General features: G+C 39.4%; 1 protein-coding gene across 5 annotated transcripts in view; it reads right to left on the minus strand.

The window, feature by feature from the left end:
• RIMKLB (ribosomal modification protein rimK like family member B) overlaps nucleotides 1–18,986 on the minus strand; it is a 161,802-nt gene that overhangs the window by 49,526 nt on the left and 93,290 nt on the right. Inside the window, exons 1-2 of one of the 5 annotated variants that reach the window (XM_037008735.2) lie at nucleotides 11,024–11,575; nucleotides 9,085–9,113 (exon numbers count right to left, since the gene is read on the minus strand). The exons of 2 other annotated variants lie outside the window; for them this stretch is intronic. The gene's annotated coding sequence lies outside the window, so the exon portion shown is untranslated. Of the gene's footprint in view, nucleotides 1–9,084; nucleotides 9,114–11,023; nucleotides 11,576–18,986 lie in introns of those variants that run through there. 2 more of the 5 variants (XM_037008736.2, XM_017658848.3) reach the window with 2 other exon arrangements.

Here is an 18,986-nt window from a genome sequence, read left to right on the forward strand (position 1 = left end):
GGTTTTGAAACACCCTATCATTGACCTCCAGTATTCTGAGGCCATCTCAGAGCCTCCACTGAACACTTAGTTCTTGAATATCATCTGTTCACCAACATCAGTGAATTTTATTGCATGAAACTGTACTGCATAAGTACAGCAGTTGGGACCTCAACAGAAATCAGGATGGGATGTTATAGCCACTAGTAACTGGAACACAGGAACATTCTGCTGTGTTAGCTCTCAGAAAAATGCCCAGCTGCAACATTAACACAACATGGTATTTTCAATGATTCTATAGTCAGAAAGTAACACACTCCAGGGCTGCAATCTCACAGTACTGCAGCAACTCCTGCCAGATGATGGATGTGAACCTCTCCATCTTATCTTGACCTCAAGGCCACAGCTCTGATATCCTTGCATAAAGTTTGGGTGTTTGTACACAAGTATGCAACCTACAATTGCATGTTAAATTAGGCTCCCCAATCTCCTTTCATTTTCTTTTTAATGAGCTCCAAATCTTCTTAATCCTGAGATTCTAACAAAGAAAATTAGGTTCCCTCTCTGGAAGAGTTGAAGCAAAGCCAGAGATCTCATCATTTGCCAAGATGGACCACATCTTTTCATGATGCATGCCCTGATCTGGCACTGGAGGAATGCTTTTGCCTGCAGAAGACTCTATAAGAGGCAGAGGCTGTGCTGAAGTTGAGCATCAATACCATTTGGCTGTGGTTCCTCACAGACTGTCTAGTGGCAGGAACATGGCAGGATCAGGGAAGCCTTGTGACCTCCCCCTGCACTGAGGTATCTTTGGTCACCTGGAATACATTTTATCAGCTTCTCTTGTAAAGATTCAGAGGTATGCCACATAAGTGTTCCAACTCATTCTTCCTGTACACCAAGTAGATGACATCCTCAGGTGGTAAAGGGCAAGTCAGCTTAAGCTTGTTAACTACTATTCCATGGGTGTTGGTATCATCAAGAGACACCTGTCCAGATTTTTTTAACCACTACAGTTTTACAGTGATCTCCAGACACCAGTTTATTGCAAGGGAATTAAAGAGCACAACCTCTCCTCCAACCAATGGTACACTCGTTTTGACAGGAAGACAAATGGCTGGCTGTCCTCGGTGCCTAGTGCTACTGCATCAGTGGCTGCTTGCCTTTTTCAGGCTGCTCCATTGGGATTCACATCCAATGATACCCAGGGAACAGTCACATGAAGACTCTCCAATCCTAAAGGCAGAGGCTCCACATCCCCCTATCCTGTGGAGGCTGTGGGCCAGGTGGAGACCAACAGGCTGACATCTCCTCTGCTGGCTGCCTCTTTCTCTTTATTTTAAAACATCTACTTTTCTGTTTTTCCCATCTGGTAACATCAAGGAAAAAGGAAAAAACAAAAAAGCTGCTAAGAATTCAAAACAGCAAATCTGCAGTCCAAGAAACCAAAAGCACACCAGTAAGATTTCTGATTGGAAAAAAAAAAAACCACTCAAATTATATTAACTATTTTAAAAGACAGAAGTCTTTTAAAATAGAATGGTTCCTTTTCTCCCCCAACATTTAAAGAAGTAGGTTTGTTTACTCAATAAGCTATCTGTAAGAAAACAATTTATTCTCTGGTAATGTATGATAAATACAGCATCTACAAATATCCACATACCATAGGAGTAAAGTATTACTCCTCTTAGAATGTAAACTCAGATCAACCAATTTCCATCATTTATTTCATTGTGTCAAGGAAAACAATATATAAATATGATACCAAAAAAAATGCTACTGAGAAACTGCTAAAGTAGCTTTTTTTCAAGTAAAGAGAAACTCAACAAAGAAGTTTACTTTGATATTAGAGACAGTTTTCCCATGCAAACTTCTAGATAGGCACAACTTTAAAAAATCACTTTCAAGTGAGAATAGACTAGGCAAGCCTAATTAAATGGGAATCATAAAGTGCTTTGTTCATTTTTCTCCTGAGGCCCCTTCCCAATGGTAATTATCCTGGTAATGATAAAACAAAATCACAATCTACCATCTGAGGATATTAAGGCAACTCTTACTATTTGGAAAATTCTTTATTCCAGATGAGACATAGCATATAAACGCAAAGGACTGAAAAAGAATAAAAGCAAGAGAAGAAAAAAATACATACTAATGTTTCCATCTGGCATTTGCGAGTTGTGCTTTCAATGATGTCGTTCTTTCTTGGATGTGAAATAGAGGCACTGGATTGAGTTCACAGAGAAAACTAACGCATGTGTGATCCTGAGTTGCAGGCACTCCTTCGCAGTCTCCTTTTCTGTGACTTTTCTCCTGACAGCTCTCCTTCTGTACAAATCCCAAGGCTTCATTCTTAAACACTTCTCTCCTTTCTTTAGAAATATCATCCTTAGCCAAGATTCAACTACTATCACTGAAACCTGAATATATCACTGACCTACTAAATAAATACCTCTTTCCAACCAGGAGTTTTCAACTGAATTTCAGGTCCCATTTCAACCTGCCTACCAGGCATCCCTAACCAAATGCTATCCACTGCTGCCTCAGTTGAGCAAGTAAAATAAAAATGAATTTTCACTTTTATTCACATACCCGCTCTGACAGCTGGATTTCCCACTGTGATAGCTAAATTTTATGTGTCAGCTTCGCTGGGCAATGGTGCCCAATGGTTTGGTCAACTGTCTGTTGCTGTGAAGCTATTCTGTAGATGTGATTAACATCTACTATCAGTTGCTGAAGGAGACCACGCTCTATAATGTTGGTAGGCTTGGCCCAATCAATCACTTGAAGGCCTAAAGAGCAAAAACAGGTTTCCCAGAAAAGAAGGAACTATATAGAGAGAGACAGACAGACAAAGATACTATGTATATATATGTAATTTCCTATTGGTACTATTTCTCTGGAGAACCCAGACTGATATATTCATCCTAATTAAGGAACTTAAATCAGAAACCTGGGTATCATTTTTTACTTCCATCCTTCCTTCTGCTTAAACGAACATGCATACCACAGTAATTCCATCTCCTAAATATCACTTGAATTATACTCTTCATCTCCCGTACATTTACCATGTAACACCTGAGAATACTAAAGAAGCCTCCAAATTAATCTTCTACCCTCCATTCTCTTTCATTTTCCAATTTTCTGAACACATAATATTGTCTCATCCTCCTTTGGCTTGGAATATGTATCCTAGACCTAACTACTTACTAAACTTTAGGCTCAGATGTTAACACACCTATTAACTCCTGACTCCTAAAAATCATCCTAAATCCATGAGTCATTATTTTATTATATATATATTCTAGTGATTATCAGACTACATTGCAATTCAGGTGTCTGGTTTTTTTAACTAGGGTCTGCCAGTACAATAAGATGAATTCTTAAAAACCTATCTTTTCATGTAGATGGTCATACTTAAATGATTCGATTCATTACAATTTCTCTTTTTTAGAGATAAATCGTAATTCAAAAGTATGTTCAAAGAATAACACTAGCTTACATCAGTGCTTCCCAAACTAGGGACCTGAAATCTATTCGAGGTCTGTGAACACTTCTCCCCCTTTATTACTCAAGATTTAAAAGTTCATGGGCCTTTTCCCCACAAAAATTCTTCTTAATCTTATTGTACAGAGGAGTTTATATCTTCTTGTCTATCCTCGAAACCTAGCATTTCTAAGACATTATATCCCATAATAGCACAGTATATGAGGATGCTGAATGATACAGATGCCTTATCAAATTCTGGACATTGGGCTAATTTATTGAGCATGCTCATATATACCATTTCAATTAAACCTCAGGTTTTACAGTAACCATTTCACAGATTAAGAAACTGAGATCAAGAGAATTAAGAGACTTACCTAAAATATGTATTTTTTACTAATACTAAATAGCACAGCCTAGATTAAAAGACATTTTCTGATTGTAAATACAAACAGCTGTCCTCCAAATCATATTATGTGCCTATTAAATGACTTAGTAATAAAATTATACCTTTTAAGGTCAACTTTGTGATGCTTCAAGTTTTAACCAAGGAGCTATTTATCAAGGCTTTTTCTCTCAATGAGTCCTAAAGCCTCCAATTCTTTTAAAACCGCACCCCCCAATATAAAACAAAATTTGGGATTTGTATGAGATTTTACCATCTTTCCTTTCCCTTACTCTATTCAAAAGTATACACCAGAGGTAGGTCTAAATCACTGTTAGAAATGAGAAAGAGTGGGAATAAGTGATAGAGGGACAAAAGCATTAAGAAGGGAGAAAGAACTACTGTTTTGGAAGGGAGGCAGGTGACTTTTGTAGCTCTTATTGAAGGCACAGATAGTGAATGAATAATAGATGGAAATCTCAAAAGAGCCTCAGAAACTACCAAATAATAATGTTAAAATCCAGTTACCCCATTACCCATTAATAATGCTCTTCAATAAATCATTACAAAAGAATGACCCTTTGAAACTTGGTTTCATCCTATACAATCACATCCTTCAGCTAAGATGCCACTTAAATTATCGGTTTTATCAATGACTTATAAAAATAATATCACTTAGGTTTTCTGAGTTTATAAAATGCCATTTCTGTACCACTTTACCTTTAAAGTAAACTGGAACACTATGAAAGGAGGAGCAGGAGGCTAGACATTAGTCAATGCGACTTCAGCAGTGACAAAAGAAAAATGTAAGGCAGTGTGTCTATGGTCCCTCCTTATATATGAAAGAATACCTCAAAAACGGAGCAAACATCTAATCTCCCAAAGTTTACACAACACATTCACTCATGCTCTCCCCTTAGAGTTCTTTCACCTATGATGCCTTAAAAAAAAAGCTACATAGATGATTATGGGTGAAAAATGAGGGGATAATAACCATTCTCCTATCCAAACTCAATACCATTCCTTTATCAAAAGACTGAGAAAACTAATGGTAAAAGATGAATGTTTACATAGAGAAAAAGCAATGAGAGTAAGGATAGGCAACACTTTGCAATATATAGACAAGTACCTATAAATTCCCCTTCTTCATGCAAATAAACAAATGCATGACAAAGGCAAAACAACGCATACAGGTGAGGTTAAAACATCCTACATTTACAGTTTACAACACTTTCCACATACAGTTTCTCATTTAATATGCATATAATTATGTGAGGAACACAGACAAATATTATCCCGTTTTAAGAAATGGCCTGCCCAAGATATCACAATAGGAGAGCCAGGAGCAGGATTCAGGTTTTCTGATTTCTTTGCACTCTTTTCTGTTCTACCTAAAGATACAAAGGGTTGGATAAAGAAAATAAATTCAGATTCTGAGTGATTGTATGTACCAAATCCTGAGTTAGGCAGTATTTGTATCTTCTAATTTAATCCTCACAACTATCACTTTGATAAATTATTGTCTTCATTTGACATGTGAAGCTATTCTGGCAGAGAGTTTCACTAACTTGTCTAAAGTCACACAATTAGAAAGTGGTAGAGCCCAGAGTGACTTCAAATTCCACACACTTTAGAGACTGCCACTTGCCTCCCAATATCCATTTTCTACTTACCTCTTAGTAATGATGTATAGCTGAGCACAATGCCATATAACCTAAAGACTATATTTCCTACACTTGCTTGCAACTAAATGTGGTCACATGGCTAACTTCTGGCCAATGAGAGCTGAGTGAAAGTAGCACACAGCAGCCTCCAGGAGGCATACTTAAGAGGCGTCCGTTGGCCCTTCCTCCACGCTGCTACCTGCAATGTGGATGTCATGGCCACAGCTCTAACCACCAAGACTGTGTGGACAGGCATCAGTCCTAGGAAAAAAGCACAGCTACGTGTTAGAACTTGAATCCCTGACAACTGTGTAGTGCGGTGCCCTTGGACTGCCTACTACCTCTTCAGCATGAGAAAGAGAAACTTCTATCTCATTATGTCAATGATATTTGGGAATTCTTTATTACAGACCACTGACCCTTACCTTAACAAATATGCTTTATCATAACTTGATCAAAGTTAGAGGAAATTATTCCCTTGACATCAATGTTTGTATATATCAGCAAATAGTGGCACTGTTTATAAAAGAGATTTTTTTTACATTTGATCATTTCACTTTTACATTTACTTTCACAACATCCCTGGAAGAGTATTTCTATATTCCTCTCCCCCGACAAAAAGGGGACTTTTCAGTGTCAAAAATCAGTCTTAATCTCAGGTAACCTAAGAATCTAAGAGAACTACAAAATACACAGGCTAAACATTCACTTAAGCATTATATTCAATTAATATTTGTGTGCCTACTGTGCATTCTACCTATAGATACCATGGTAAACAAAATAAACTAAGTTCCAGTCCTCATAGAGCTAAAAATGATCTGATGTTAAAATGTCATGAGTAAGAAAAGATGCTGAACATCATTCATCATTAGGAAAATGAAAATCAAAACTATGAAACTACATTGCATACATTTGGATGGTTACTATGAAAAAAACTAATAAATGTTGGGGACAATCTAAAGCAACTGGAAGTCTTGCAAACTGCTGGTGGGAAGGTAAAATGGTGCAGCTGCTATGGACAATAGTATAGTGGAACTATGAACAACAGATCCTCAAAAAATTAAAAACAGAATTATCATTATGATCTAACAAATCCACTTTTAGGTATATACCCAAAAGAAGTGAAAGCAGAGTCTCACAGTACATACATGTTCATAGCAACATTACTCACAATAGCTAAAAGGTGGAAGCAAACCCAAGTGCCCATCGATGGATAAATAAGCAAAATGTTGTATATACATATAATGCCTTAAAAAGGAATTAAATCCTGATACATGCTACAACATGGATGAACCTTGGGAACATTACGCTCCAGTATCTACAGCAAACAGAAAGTTGAACGGTTGTTGCCAAGGGTTGGGGTTAGGGGAATGGGGAGTTATTTTTATGGGTATGGGTTTCAATTTTCCAAGTGGAAGAGTTCTAGAAGTGGGTGTAGTGGGGGCTACAGAACAATATGCTACTTAAATGCCACTAACCTGTGTACTTAAAAATGTTAAGATGGTAAATTTTATGTTGTATTTTACCACAATAAGAAGAAAAGTGGAGATGGAAAAAAAATGTGATGAGCAAATTAACATGCAAATTTTTACACTGTCAAACAAAAGGTGAAAGAAAACCTTTACCTTTACTTCAATTACTTGTACATTAGTTACTAAAATTCCAAAATTAGTCTTTGGTATATAAAACCTATTAAACTTTTCTAAAAAAAAAGGTTTTCTCTGGAATCCAAATAAAATTTCTAGTGATTTCACTTAATAGAGGAATGTTACCAAAATATCTCTGAAACATGGTACAAAACTTGAAAAATGTTCCTGAGATGCAATCACAGTATAGCTCAAAGTTAACATGTTAAATGTTGGGCCTTCTTTCCAAGTTTTCTTTCAGGACATTGGTTTGAAAAAAAGGAGTTAGGAAGCTATTAATAAACTCAAGACGAAGGCTTTATAAATATGGCTAACTAAATCACAGGTCAAAGGAATAAGCTAACAACTGAGAATTCCAAAGCATCATGGAAGAATTCCAAGGCTGCAATTTGGGCAGACTTGCATAGAAAAAAAGAAAGAGAGAAAAGAAATGGAATGTAAGGAACTGAATAGCATAACAACGTTTAAGAGATAGGCTTGGATAAAATTTTTTTATCATAACTTGGCAATGTCCTGCCATTTTTGAAAGAAAGGTAGTAAAAAATTATTTAGGTATATCATCATTTGCACAAGTTTGTTTTGTTAATTCAACTCACAAACTGGTTCACATTTTATAAGAACCTAGTAGACTCCTCCAGTCACTGAAGAGAGCACTGACTAACAGATGGAAAGTAAAGATATCAACAAAATTAGTCAGACTATGAACTTCATAAAAACAGAATCCCAACTGGTTTTATTCCCTGCTGTTATCTCCAGTGGACATTCACATATGATAGAAAAAAAATCTAAGAGTTAAGAGTTATTTGATAGGAATTTGCTATACTGAATCATAAGGGAGTATCAAAAACCATAGCTATTTTCAGTATTAAATACCAGGCAAATGAGCACCCTGTAAGATCTAAAAATAGCTGTCAAAAATTCATAGTTTATTTTTTCAACTTCTCATAAAAAATAAACAATCCAAACCTAATGCTACTGTCTATCATCATTATACAACTGATCCTAAAATAACTACTTCCATTAACAATTAAAGTTAGGAGTAAAAAAAAAAAAAAACAATTTTGTTAAGAGGAGGAAAAAAGATGTAAGCAGATGGGTTCCATGCAGACCAGGCTCCAAGGGAGAAGAGCTGGCTGGCTCTGTGGCTTTTGTCCTCCAAGCCAATTTTGAAAGGAAAAAGAAAACATTGGAAAAGAAAACACTGAAAATAACACTACGGCATTAGTTACTATGAAGCCAGAAAGTCAGTCTTTTTTTACAAACCTAACATGTTCACAGATACATATGGCACATGAATCTAAAATACAGTATCTACAGATATTTTTGGAAGTACTACATTATTTCTTAACAATTCTTAATATGACAAGCAGCAAAATTCCCAAGTAATGAGAGAGAATTTTTCCAACATCTGTACCTAATCTCCCCTACTCAACCTCTGCTGAAACAACTGCACATGCCAGTAAAGCTAACATTTAAAAATAACACTTTTCTCATTATTCCTATCCCAATCTACACCCTCAGATTTTAAAATTACTATTATATTTCTAAAGGCTCTTTCTCATATGCTTACAACTTAATCCCACTTGCAAAGAACACTTCATTAAACTAACCTGCCACAATCTGTCTACAAATCCACATCACTAAAGTATACCCAAAAACAGATGTCAGCAAACCTACAGTAAAACTCACCCTCTCCTTAGCTTGGTTTTCTCTCCCTCTTTATTTGTCGTTTGTGGGTATAGAAGCACTTTCTCCATCCATATTAACTCAGTTTAGGTCTCTCACCTGCTCCCCAGAGGAAGAGAAAAGCTACTTCCCAAACTGTCTGCTCTGTGCCCTTCCCCTAAGCCTTTCCAGGGTTTATGGTGTTCAGTCTCCCAGCTCACAGAAAGGGGAGAAGTTTCGAGAAAACAATCTAGTAACTTACCCCAGTAGCAAATCCCAGGTGGATACAACCTGGAGAAAGGAAGAATTGGGAGATTTAAGATACGTTTCTTTCTGGGCCCCAACAAACCAATGCTTGAAGCTTGGCTGATGTTCACTGGTCCACAGGAAAACAAACGTTCACTTGTGTTTCTTCACAATATAGCTGGGAATGGGTAGAGGATTTTTAAGATGTTGCTGGTAATTTCCCTCTGGAGAGGAAAAGGGGACTGAATGAAAAGGGTAATTTCTTATCACTTTCCCCTCAACCCCCAAATGCTATCATATTCAAGAGGAACCCTAATGAAACATGAGAAAAAATTCAAAAGCAATCCACAAGAAACTAAGAAGAATTTTAGCTGGTAGCCAAAAGTCTAAAGGTTAAATATACATCTCAATCCCCCTGCAGGGGGGAAGGGGAAAGGTGGGAACGGAAAAGTGGCTCTTTGGAGAACTGTATGTGACTATTGCTGTTCCCCTTCTGGGCTCTCTGTTCTCAGAATTATAGACTGCCCCCCTTCCCAACAAGCAGACTCCAGCACCTGGTGCGGGTAAGAGAAGACAAGTCTGAGAGAAAAAAAGGGAGACAGAGAGAGAAGCATCATTAGCCACATTGCCAAACTAACAACTGCATCTATGACATAAAAGAATTAAATTAACAGCACTAACCAAGATAAAAAGGAATGAACAAAAGATTACCTCAATACAAAATAGGCCTCCCCTTTGACACACTAAAACAGCACCCAGTAACCACTGGAAAAGAAATTTAACCGTTATGTTTAAAAATTAGAGGTATTTATTCTAAAAGTTAGAAAATAAATGTTCTATCTCCATGCCTGCACTTTCAGACTTTCAGACAGTGCAATTATTCCCAATGAATAGCTTTAAAGTATCTGACAATGAACTGTTTAAGAATTTAAAAAACAAAACACACACACACACAGAAAAAGATGACATTTAAACTACACAATGTTGTGAAATGATTTACCTAACATTAAATTTGAATGGTTAGTTAATAACTAAGAACGTCCATAAATACAATACATCAAGCCCACAAAAATGGAAAATCTTTCCTATTAGGCTGCCTACATGATTTCCATACAGATTTAGAATTTAACCCAACTCCACAAAGATGTAGGAACAATTTATGTAATTAATGGGGAAATAACAGCACGTTCAAAGATTTTATATGGAAGTTACATTCAACACAGTATAACAGCCCACTCACAGAATAGAATTACCACCCTATCTCTATGCATAAATACAAATGGGATAAAATACTGGAATTACAAATCTATCAGAGATAAGGATTCATTACTAGGGTAAACCTGAGATTATTGTCCCTTATGTTGGGTTTTTTTAAAGGTGGGGGTGAGTGGAAGGTAAGATTTGCATCACGGTCAAATGCTTTTAAAAAATTAAAATTAAACAAGACAAACGATTATCTTCTCACCCCATTCTTATTCAGAGGGCTGTCAAAGGAAAGAGAGGAATGACTGTCACACTCTACAATTCACACTTAGCGAGGAAAACGTGGAATTAACAACATAGGAACTGCACCACATCCTCTTCCCTCCGTCACACCACAGGGATTCGTCTGATGGAAGCGGAGGCGGCACGAACCACCACTTTCCAGGACAGGTTAGCACAACGCACGCTCTACTCCAACGAGCACTCCCAGGGTCACCACACCGCCCCCCCAACCGGGGCGCCCCTACTCCGCAGCTGAGGTCGCCGTTCGCAGCGGTTCTTCCGGCTCACGCACCCGCCAGGGCGACTCCCGCCCCGCACACTCGCGCGCCCCCGGCCCCGCAGCGACCACCGGCCTCCTCGCCCAGCCCGGGTGCGCTCAGTCGCGTCCGGGCCCGTGAAAGGGGGTCGGGGAAGGGCGCGCCTCTGCCTCACGCCCCTCCGGCGGTGGGGACAGCGATCGAACCGCTCACCTGGCTCGGGCGGCTTCTCCTTCGCCTCGCAGCCAGCTGAGCTGGGCCAGGGCCTCTGAGGGGAACGCGGGCCGCCGGGCGGCTGGAAGTCTGAGGAGGAGGGGAGGGCGTCGGGATGCCAGGAGCCGCCTCCTTTCTCTGCGGCCGCCGCTGCCGCCGCCGCGGCTCCCGCCGCCAGGCCGGGCGCCCGGGCACACTCGCCCCCTTTCTGAGCCTCGCGGTCGGCCCGGCTCTTCCTCTCCCCACTCCCACGCACACACTCCCACACACCCACTCGGCCGCTTCTAGCTCCCTCGCTCGGCTGCCGTGCGCGCGCGCGCATCCCCGCTCACACCCAGCGCGCGCGCCGCCGGCCGAGACCGCCCCGCGCTACCCTAGACCGAGCGCGAGCGTGCGGCGCGCGCGCGGAAGACCCTCGCGCGCCCCGGCCCCGCCCCCCATCGCGGCGGAGCCGGGGAGGGCTCGGAAGCGGGGCCCGGCCTGGCGGGTCTACCACCTGCGGCGGGACCCGCCCTCCGGGCTCACCCTCCGCGCTCGCAGCCGTCGCCGGCCTCTCGGGCTGAGGAGAGGCAGCAGAGCGCGCACGCTGGGAGGAGTACGGGAGCGCGAGAGAGCTTCAAGGACGCGCTTTCCCCATCCGCCCCCAAACCGTCCTCACTGAGAAAGGGAAATGGGTGGGGGTTGGGGAGGGGGGTGAGGTATGTTTCCAGCTCGAAACCTCGCGGTTTATTCCTTCCGTTGCACACCCTGCCGCGCCCCCCATTCCCTCCTCCGGCCCGTTCATCCACGCTTTGAACCCCGGCGCGAGCCCCCGGGGCGCAGCGTGCCGTTGGCGTGTCCGCGCCTCGGGGCCTCCACCCAGCCGGCCGGCCGGCCACGCCGCCTTCCCGACGGCCTCTGCCCAGACGCCACTCGAAGCCTGGGCTCTCCCCTCAGGGTCTCAAAGATTTGGGAACAAAGATCACCAAGACCTGTCCTCCGTATACGGACTATAGACAATGCCTCCATATATTGTGAGGCAAATTGTTAAACTATATCATATATTCCCGGGGCTTTCAGCAGGTTAAAAAATCTAGGCAGGGTTGTGTGCTACAGCCAGCCCTGCCTTAGAAACCGGCCTAAACCTTGGACAAATCACTTAACTTCCTCCGAGGCTTTGTTATGAAAAGATAAGTTATATTCCAAGGCTGCTCTGAGAATGAGGTAATATATTTAAGACCATTTTGTAAATTTCCAAGCTCTATAGGAAAATTAAGAGTCCAAAGGAGGCTAAGTGTATGAATATGTTCAACTACGTTGCTACTCTGTTAACAGTGTTTCTAGATAATGAAAAATAAAACCAAAGGCAACAAACGACTGTGCTACTGGACACGGAAGATTTATTTCCAAGTAACTTGACGCATTTACTACCACCGCAAGATCCCAAATGGAAAAAACAATGTCTGAACCAGTTTGCCTTCTTGCAGGTCACATGCCCTCCTCAGTCGCCTCAGGCAACAAGTTATTTTCAGGACTCCTTTCCCAACCTTTTAGGTCTGTTTTTTTTTTGTTTGTTTGTTTTGCCCAGAGTCCTTTAAGAGACATAGCATAATCTAGAGTGATTAATTTCTGGACTGAATTGGATTTCTAGTTCCACTCACCTATTTGATCTTCTGAAATAATTTAACGTCTGTACATCTTCGTCTGCTCAACTATAAATGTTAACTATAAAAATATTTTATAAGAACTATAAAAGGCACCTATGTCATTGAGTTGTGATAAGGAGTAAATGAGTTAAGTATACAAGACTTAATGACCAACACAAACCAAGTTCTATGGTAAGCATTACTCCTGTTACATGTTATGCCACTGAGCGTAACCTACGATAGTGAACTATTTTCACAACACATTTACTGGAACGAGTGTGATGTGTGATACACTTTCAGAAGAAAGGAGGAAAAGTCTACAGAACTAAAATGTTGCTATTTACTTCCAGTCTGATATTCAGTCTCCTGGAACATAGAGTATATTTACCGTAGAGACAAAAGAGACCCATCTTGTGATCAGAGGAGCTTGATCACAGAGATATTAACACAATGAGAATGTGACAAAAGATAGAGTGAAATTGACAGAGGGAAAGTGTGCATGACCTACTCTGCAGAGGATCAGTAATACCTAGTTTATCCTTTAATCCCACTGTTAAGGAATCCAACTCATAGCAACCATGCATCACCCAGAAAAAGCAGGTTGTTTTGGTAAAACTGCGGATAGGGAGTATTTGTCTAACTCACCCGCCACTTGTCTCTTTTTAAAAAAAAGCTTTCATTCAATGTACTGTCACTATATGCTAGACACATCCTAAGAAATTCAGGTTTACAACATCTTTGCTTTTCTTTTAAGCAACACAGCCAGAAAACAAAAAGAAAAAACTTTGTGTGTTTTTAAAGCCAGTGATAAGGCTTATTTTAAATAGACTGTCATCATATAATACTTAGGAAATTAATGGTTGAAGTCATTAGTTCATATTTTTGTACGAAGCAATGAGAGCAGAAATTATTTTCAGCGTTTCCATAATGGGAAAGCAAGGTACAAAAAGGTTCAATTTCTTAGATTTAATCATAGCCTGTGCTTTCCTGGTTGATATAGTTAGACATGTAGAGACTCACAAGAAATTCATAATGTTTACAACAGCTTTGCTTTTCATTTAAGCAGCACTGCCAGAAAACAAAAACAAAACTATGTGTTTTTTTTTAAGCCAATGATATGGCTTATTTTAAACAGGCTGTCATCATATAAGACAATACTTAGGAAATTAATGGTCAAAATCATTACTTCATATTTTTATATGAAGCAATGAGAGCAGAAATTATTTTTGGCATTTGCATAATGGGAAAGCAAGGTACAAAAAGGCTCAGTTTCTTAGATTTAATCACAGTCTGTGCTTCCATGGTTGGTATGTTTAGACATGTTTGGACTCACAACACCTCCTTTGGGTAACAGTATGTATTCAAAAGTATTTTAAGTGCTTGTCTTGGTTTAATCATATAAAACTCATTTTTAACCAGTAAATTAATATTCTTCAGTAGGAGTCAGTTGAATCCCTGGAGAAGACATAAGTAACCTAGCATCTCTGGCATCAGATAAATCTGATTTGAAATCTGGCTTTATTTACTAGCAGCATGTGATTATTGCTTAACCTCTATAAGCCCCAGTTTTATCAACAAAATGAAGATTAATTACTTCATTAGGTTATAAGGATTAATGAAGTGACTCAAACATAAACCCCTGTACAGTAAGTGCTCAGTAAATACTGGTATATTATTATACAAGACTAACTGATACGAAAACAGTAAAGTATCAAAGCTATGCAATGTTTAGATATGTGCAGTAGGAGTCCAAATAGTTATACATACATACTGTGTCTCTATGAGTGTGAGGCTATCCCTGCTACTATAATATCTTTGAGACAAAACTGAAATGCATCCATTGCCTAAACCAAAAATACTTCCAGATTTTTGCTTCTTTCTAGACACGTTAGAAATCAATGGAAAGGTTTTAAAAACGGATTAAATCAGAATGTCTGAGTTTTGGGTCCAGGAAACAAAATTTTTTAAAGATCTCCAGGGAATTCTAATGTGCAGACAAGCCAAAAACCGTGATTTAGACAGAGATGTTAGAATTAACTACTTTATCTTGATATTTCAGTTAATTATCAGTCAGATTAACTAGTTAGAATATGAAAGCTGGATTTGCAGCCAGAAGTATTTTTAAAAGTTCTTGGCAAACGATATGAAGATACTAGGGGGAAAAAGTGAGGGTGGATTGAAAATAATCTCCCCTAACAAAGCTGCCCAGGTCCAACCAACCCCATGCCTCTGATTCCACTTGTGTTGTACTGTTGTGTATCTACTGCAGCCAGAAAAGCTAACTCACCTATTATTGCGTCAAGCAAAAGTCTTTAAATACTCCATACACACCATCTGGTGCAAATCTTTTCCTTCTGGGTTTAAAGACAAGGAAACAAGCTGGGATTTGGTGAAAACTAAAGGCCTCAAAGTAGTAAAGTGGAGAATTGTAAATAACAATGAATCCAGGATTGTTATCAGTACTTAAAACAGTGTTCTTTGGGGGAATCTAATGTGATTACTGTAAAATTCACGTGGCTGGAGAAAAGGTAGTGGGTGTCAGGTCAGAACCTATACTAGCAAATAAGGAACAGCAATGTCAGCTGTAGTGGATCTAGCTGTCCCCACGGCTTCCTCTCCCTGAGCCAGCCGGCTAGAACCAGCCCGACAACAACAGTCCACAGTTAGAATAGCTGAACACTGATCTAACCTTTCTCCACCCACATCCCTCCCCTCCCTCCTCCTTTTCCTCCATTCCATTTCTGCACGTTAAACTGAGTGCCTGCCGCTCTAACTATGTAAGAAAATGCCAATGCCAGACACAAAGGAGGATGGCATGTGGAAAGGGAGGAAAAAAACCACACATGGACTGAATCAGGGAAGGAGGGTGTAAAGCGAAAAAAGGCTTAGAAAGAGGAGTGACGTGGGCTTCCCCCTGCTTCTTTAATTGTATCTGGTTATTAGCAGTATTTCTTTTCCTCCATTACACAGGAATAACCTAGAATGCTTGTTTAAATTGCAGATCCCTTGGCCCTCACCCCTGACCTGAATCAGCCTGTGTATCTGCATTTTTCTGAGTCAAACTCAAAGCTTAACAGCTTATGAAGCAGCCACAAGTCTAGATTTTAAATAAACATACCAGGTGATTCTTAGACACATGAAAGTTTGAGAATAGTGTCTTAAAGAGGCAACCATTTGTAAAAAGCTCAACATTTATGAACTCAGTATTTTAGCCTTACAACCTTGTAAGGTTGAATAGTTATTGTTAGTCCCCTCTAACAGAAGAGAAAATTGAGGCAATGAGATAAAATCATTGGTAGCCATTTCCTAGTCTCCTGATTCCCTGTCCATTGGAATATCTTAAATGTATATCAATCTGGGAAGAATGAAAAAAAGAGAATGGAATGAGCACATGTAGAAGAACCTCCCATTTGATATGGGGAAACAGGAATGAATTGGTAGACATTCTAACTGCAGAAATGGTTATATTCAAACCACACAAGGGTTATGTGGACCTTTTGCATATCTATGACAGCAGCAGCACCTGAATGATTAACAAAACATTTACAGATTGAATGAACAAATTCTGGAAGCATCCTAAGACGTGACACACCGTAATGGTCCTGGTCCCCTTTGCTGCCTTCTGCATGTTGAAAAGGTTTGTCTAGAGAGCTCTGTTCGTTCATCTAAGCTCATGTATTTATCCTTGGTACAAAGAAACAGAGCAATTTATATCTATTCTGTCCAAATTCTTATCTGCCCTATTTCTTCATTTTGTTCTTAAATGATTTTTGCTCTGTTGGTTTTCAAACCCATATTGGTCATGCAACTAGATTTTGAAAAACTTTTCTTGCTTTTCCTATTTAACCTTTCTTCCATCAACTACTTGAATCGCCACATCAACTCTCCTGATTTTTCTCTCTCAGTGCCTTTCAGTTTGGGTTTTGTCTTAACAGCATGGTAGAAAGTCAGAGGAGACAGTAAAGAGAGAGAAAGAAAAAAATGAGGGAAAAAAATCAATGTTGGGTGACACAACAGAATTACTAGGCAAATCTCTGATACACAGGTTGCATGCAATCCTTGTTGTTTCCCAGAGCTTTTCTGGACAACTGGTGCAGAAAAGTAGAAGATTTGTAATATAGGAGCTATAATATTGTTTTGCTTAGTAAATAAATGGTGAATGAAGACTTCAGGCATAAGCAAATGATCACAGAAGTATTTGAAACATAGTTATGTATCTGTCCCCAGTCTCATAATATACCTGTCTAGAACATGGAATGTTCTCAGAGCTTTTGCATATATTAAACAGTTTAATCCTCCTAATAACCCTTCTGGGTTTGCTTATCTATCTACTTTTTACTGAGCAAACTGAGGCACAGAGAGGTTGAGTAACTTTTCCAAACTCACATGGCCAGCAAGTGACAAAACTGATTTGAATCCAAGCATCAAAGTACATACTCCTAACCACTTCTTATAACCCCTCCAAAAACTATAAAACTGGTTTTCTTGGAAGTTTCTGTCCACTTCTTAGTACAGTAGCCCTCCCTTATCCACTGTCTTAGTTACCCACAGTCAACTAGTCAGCTGCTGCCTGGAAGCAGATGATCCTCCTGTTGATACATGGTCAGAAGATTAATAGCCTAAGGCTAAGTGATGAAGCCTGTGTCATTCACCTCACTTCATCTCATCAGGTAGGCATTATATCATTTCACATCATCACAAGAAGGGCAAATGCAGAATTGTAAAATATTTTGAGAGGGAGACCACATTCACCTAACCTTATTAAAGTATTTTTCTTAATTGTTCTACTTTATTACTAGTTATTGTTGTCAATTTCTTACTGTGCCTAATTTATAAGTTAACTTTATCTGAACGTATAGGGAAAAGCTATATTAGGGTTCACTATCTGGTATTTCTGGCATCTGGGGTCTTGAAACATATGCCCTGCAGATAAGGAGGGATGACTGTATGTAAGGTTTTATTTAGATATCAGTACCTGCTGTTTTGGCATATGTCTCTAACATCTCATACACAAACATTTGGAAAATAATGGTACATATATATTAGAATTTATCACAAAGGATCTGAGAATACATTAATGAAGCTTAAATGTGTACCTATAAAAATACATAAACCTATATTCAACAAAATATTGTTAGTAATGTGTGATTCCCCAAATATATATAGATTCAGTTTTGACTAAGTACAAATCCATTTTAGTCATCAACAAATATGCTAAAGTCACAGAAGCTTTTTATAATTATGCTTTTTCTCAAACTTCAGATACTAAAAATAAAACTACTATCTTGTGGAAGATTGTGAACTGTTTTGAGGTTTAAAAAGGGACCCACTGATACATTGGGGCAAAGAGGATTTAGCAGAAATTCAGGGTTTAGCAGAGAAATCAAGATATAGCCCCTAATAGAGAGGGCAAAAGTAGGTCAGTGTCCCTGGCAGTCACAGCGGGCAGAAAGTGACATCACCAAAGAAATGGGGTGGGGAGCAACGGAGGTAGAATTTACGGTTGGGAAGTGGAGAGACCCGTTAAGGATGAGAACTGTGGGAGCAGGAGAGGAGGAATTTGCAGAGGCGGGCTTCAGTCAGCCTTTTATAGGCTGATTGCAGAAACAGCTGAAGCACCACTTCCTCCCCCACCTCCCGGCCTGCATTCTCCCAGGCCACATTCCCTATCTCCCATCACCAGTAGACCCCCTCTGCTGGAGACAAAGACACCAGAGAAAGGAATGAGGAGAAAGAACAAGCCTGAAAAATAATTATTCGATAAAGGAGAGAGTGGAGTGGAAAGAAGTAAAAGAGAATTTTAACCAAATCTTGGGAAACATAATGAAGAGGAAGAAATAACAAAGGAGAAAGTCAGATATTAAAAAAAGAAAGAAAGAAGTAAAAATAGCTGAATGAAACAAAAGGCATATTAACAAATGGTATTGGGAATACAATAATTTCTAATTTCTTTGGATAAAACGTGGCATGAGCAAAGAGCTGAGAAAAACATCAAAATGGTTGCAATGTGAAAATCATCAAAAATATGTAGGTAGTGTTTTAGCAACAAAGCAAAACTGGGATGCTCCCAGCTAAGACTTCCCTCCCCAGCCCATATCCAAGTTCAAAGTTATGCTGCTTCTGTGTTTATTTGTCTAGATCTAGAAGTTCTCATGACTGAGTTAAATATTTCATTCCAGGTATTAGTAGTCCCTGTTAAATTTTGTTAATAATCATAGTAATAACAATAACATCTTTGGAACGTGGAGATGGAGTATATTTCAACACCCCTGTTTTTGAAATACACCACGCACTTCACATATTATTTTAATCACCAAAAAAATAATGAATCCTGTTCA

Source organism: Manis javanica, chromosome 15, assembly GCF_040802235.1.
Source record: "Manis javanica isolate MJ-LG chromosome 15, MJ_LKY, whole genome shotgun sequence".
NCBI classification, from domain to species: Eukaryota; Metazoa; Chordata; class Mammalia; order Pholidota; family Manidae; genus Manis; species Manis javanica.